A 4,395-nucleotide genomic window follows, 5' to 3' on the forward strand; every position below is an offset into this window, starting at 1 on the left:
CCCTCTCTCTCTCTCTCTCTCTCTCTCTCTCTCTCTCTCTCTCTCTCTCTCAGGTAAACCATAGAGGGTAAAACACCTGCTATGACAGGACTGGACATGCTTATTGCAGTGGACAACATAACTGACAGTTTCTTTGAAAAACAGGTAAATCAACCCAAACACTTGCAACACGAGGCCATTAGGGCTTATTTTCATATTTAAATAACGTGCCTTTCCACCTAAAACATTTCAAGTGTTTAGCTTTTCCCCAAAATGAATAGATGTCGAAATATTCTGATTGATAGATAATAAAAACGCAGCTGTTTTCCAAATGATTCCCAATGTTCTTTACAAGTATTTTCAATGTTCTGAAGTTAAGCCATATGTCATCGTGTGCAGTGTCAAAATAAAATATTAAAATATTTTATATCAAATGTATAGGTAGCTACAATATATTTTTAAATATATGTACTTTACGACACATATAAGGCTAAAAGTTATCTTCAAATGACATCGAGCGCCTTTGATGGTTTAATGTGCATATGTCAAGATTAAGAACTGAAAAATACTAATTTCTATTGAAGCCGAAGTGATTGTAAGATGATCTTTAGGCCGGACGTGCCCATGATCCAGATGCTCAAGCTGTGTCTGTATACTGAAGGCTAAATGAGGACCATCAAATCGAAACGAAAAGACATTTAGTCGAATCAACTATGGATAAACTCATATTAGTGCACTTAAAATCAGCTCAATGAAACAGTGTCACACGTCTGCATGAATGCCGTGTCTTACCTCGGACTCATGTCTGGTGCTCTGGCCGTGTGTCTGCTCTCCTTTTCGGGATTCCCTCATTAGGATCAACGAAGCTTTCTTTCAGTTCCGGCTCTCTCTCAAAAACTCTCTTCCGCGTTATTTTTGAGCCTTGTGTCTCCCGGTTTTCCACTTATTTAACACTCTTCCCTTCACTGAGTATCTGACGTGTTAACAACACCAACTGACACTTCTCACTGTGTTGTGGTCCGCTCGGACCAAACCTGCCGGTGGAGAGTCCGCGCGCACAGCGACACCCAATGGCACGAGCCGGTCCCATCGGCCTCTCCATGGAGGACAGGCTGGGCCTTTTTTGGGGGGAAATTAAAAAGGTTCAGGGTGGAGGATGTATTGTGATATTTTACTAAAAGCAAAAGTTTTACGTTTTGCATTTAAAAAACACAAAAGCACCGAAAAATACTTTGATAAACATTTTTTATATGATTTGATATGTTATTGCTATCATTGTTGTTGATGCATGTTTATGTATCTTGTGTGTATAATATTGTAATATTGATGATGGTGTTTTAAGTGTAGAATTGTTAGTTGAAAGTAACTATTGCTGTCAGAGTTTGTTTTAATATTGTAGAGTTTTAGTGCAATTGATTTGAACACTTTTTTTGTCGTAAACATCACTTAAAGCTGGATTATTTTAGTTCATACGATAAAAATAATGAATCTGTGTACTGGGGCTAACTGGCTTAAGTGTCTCTAAAAAGTACATTTGAATGATTTAATCTACTGTATCTGAACAGATCATGACAGGCCTGTGTGTTATTATCTCTTTAAGTCTTTCCATTGCCATTCTGATGTGTTTGAAAGACGGTAGATTGAAATTGATGAAACTATTTATTTCACAATTACTGTGGCCATTAATACACAGCCAATGTGATCCACTTAAACACAAACCAGACTGAACCCTCTTTATTTTTGTTTTGATCACAACAGCAGCTGACAATCTCGTAACGCATGCGTCTCTTCCTCCTGAAATGATCCAAGTTCAAGGTGCTGATGTTTCATTGAAGTGATGCAAGATACCCCAAGAGCCTGTCGCAGTGCAGTAAGGTATTGTCTTTCACTTCCATGTTCTCATGATGAACTGTTGATAACCTCCCAGAGAGAGGTAGGCAGAGCTGCGCAGAGAATAGATCTATCAAGGATGTGACAGCGTGTTTCGATTCATGGTCCAAAATAGTTTTTTCCACTTAAGGAAACACATAGTGATGTCAGGTGGTTCTGTCTTTTATATCTTGCTTTTCTTTCTATTTTTAAATTGTATAACTTTAAAAAGTAAAATTATGGCTTGTTGTGTTATTCAACCCCTGCAGCCCTTTGCCAAAAACTGCATTTCTGTGTTTATATATCTGATAATTGTTATTATTGTTAGTATTAGCCAGGTGTTTCTATCTCATTAGCTCCAAATATTAATGCATTTAACATTTTCTTTTAAAGAACCAGCAATGTGTTTAAATGGACGAAATGTTGTGTGAATTATTGCATTCAAGATATATGATGAATGCAAGCGCAAGCAGACTGAACATTTATGTTACAAAATGCATTGTTTTAAGATGACAACTCATTACAGTCCAGCTAATCAGTAATATTTGTGAAATTATTGGCATATTGACGATGGCTGCAGTCTCTACATAACCAATAAATAACATGCAAAATGTGAGTAACAAAATGCCTTTATTCAAGTAAATATTTGTCACACAGCGTTCTGACTTCAGAGGGGTCAGGGGTATATGCTTAGCTTTTGAGAACAAGACATTTTCATAAACATTAGATACACTTGCCACAGGTTTTTCAGACCTCCATAACAACATGAAAGAAGGAGTTACAGCCAATAATTGTTGGTCATTTTGATTGTCAGAACCAGACACTTTAACGTTTTGTCTGACAGCAAATCAGCTCATGGCTAGAATAGATAGGTACAGTATGAATTTTAGGTGTTTACAGTGACATGTAAACGGGTTTTCAAACCGTTTACTATTACTTTATTTAAGAAGAAGTGTGATACTTGAAAAAAACGAGTTAACTACTTAATTTAAGATTATTTGTGTGTCTCAGGGTACAGCTGTTGTCTTCCCACACAAATGTTATCTCACAAATCAATCAATCCCCGGAGGCCTGCGTTTGTCATTAAACTTCAGCCTGTCCAAACACAATTTAACATACTGTAATGTGGAGTGCAGCAAACCTGAAACACTGAACTTCTAATGAACTGAAAAAGCCTCCAAGTTGCTGGTTGTAAGCAATGATTCAATTAAAGCTGTGAGCTGAGCCCCAAACACAGCCCGGGGAGCCCATCCCAAAGACTGCACTTCCCCAAAAAGCAACCCTCAGTGAGGAACCAGAGCTGCAGATAAGGCAGGCCGGACAGCTAAATCCCTTTACAGTCTGCTGTCACCCTCTAAATCACACACCTTTCCCACCATTTCTCCAAGTGTGAGCCTTGCAGGTTTTACATGTGATATATATCTTGCAAAGGGCTTTGTGGTTTGGATATGGAAACACAATAAGGAGGTGAATACTGAATGACTGTGGCCAACTTTTTCAAACATCTGTGTGCAGATATGCTGCAGGGTCACCATGTCTCCAAGGCCCAAACCACCTCGTTTCAATTTAGGTTATGAGTGAAGACTATTGCAATGGCCTTATTACTGCTGCATTCTGCCCGCCAGCACAGGGATAGAGCGAGGCTGGACAATAGACAGGACAGTCTGAATGTAAATCCAACACCTCCAAACAGACCATCGGACTGTAATGTCCAACACTTTGTTAAACTCCTCACTGAAGACCTTTTGCTCCCTCTTCTTTCTCTCCTTTTCATAAATCATCTTTCTTTGTTTCTTTCTTTCCAGTGGACATGGCAACACATATCTCCAGATGCTTGCTGTGACCACCCCACCATACCAGACACACCCCCTCCAGCTTCAGACTCCATCCACCACCAAAAATTGAACGGTAGGCTCAACATTTACACACAGACCTCTCTTAATTCATTGTAATGAGCAGGTTTGCGACAGCTTTAGAGGACAGGCGTGCAAGCCATGTCATTGGGTTGAGCAGAGCTGTTTGGTCGCTATTCTAGTTCGCCCATCTGCTGGTGATGAGCAATGATCATGCCAAATCAGAAATACTCTATTTTAAAAACTGAAAAGTGTACAGATGAAAAGTAAGCTTTAAATCCTAAATTATTTCTGGTTTTGCGCACGCTCGTACCATGTCTGGTTTTATTCCTTCAATGTGATGCTATAAATACATCTTACCCTCAGCAGGGTGGTAGAGGTTTGTTTCTAGTTCCTGTGTATGCAGACATTTAAAGGTGGGGTAGGTAAGTTTGAGAAACCGGCTCGAGATACACTTTTGTTATATTCCATGGAATGCTCTTAACATCCCGATAGCAATGAATATCTTAAGTGCTGACAAAAAAATCCATAAAAAATGTCATCTGTGGAAGCCGTAGTGCTGTAAAAAGCACGACCAATCATTTGAGCCGGCCCGGCTAAAATAACTGGATGGCCTACCTGCTTGTCAGCCTTCCATCTGTGCACAAAATTATCTCGTGCCCTCATTGGTCATGGGCGCGTTCGTGTGTGTTGG

General features: G+C 39.5%; 1 long non-coding RNA gene across 1 annotated transcript in view; it reads left to right on the top strand.

Annotated features, from left to right (window-relative positions):
• The first annotated feature begins 55 nt into the window (after positions 1 to 55).
• The window catches only part of LOC104958431 (uncharacterized), a 25,217-nt gene continuing 20,877 nt past the window's right edge, over positions 56 to 4,395 (top strand). Inside the window, exons 1-3 of the long non-coding RNA XR_799765.1 lie at positions 56 to 144; positions 1,738 to 1,854; positions 3,654 to 3,756. This is a non-coding gene — a long non-coding RNA (uncharacterized lncRNA). The remainder of the gene's footprint in view (positions 145 to 1,737; positions 1,855 to 3,653; positions 3,757 to 4,395) is intronic.

This window comes from Notothenia coriiceps, unplaced genomic scaffold (assembly GCF_000735185.1).
Source record: "Notothenia coriiceps isolate Sejong01 unplaced genomic scaffold, NC01 NC01_scaffold00028800, whole genome shotgun sequence".
NCBI lineage: Eukaryota > Metazoa > Chordata > Actinopteri > Perciformes > Nototheniidae > Notothenia > Notothenia coriiceps.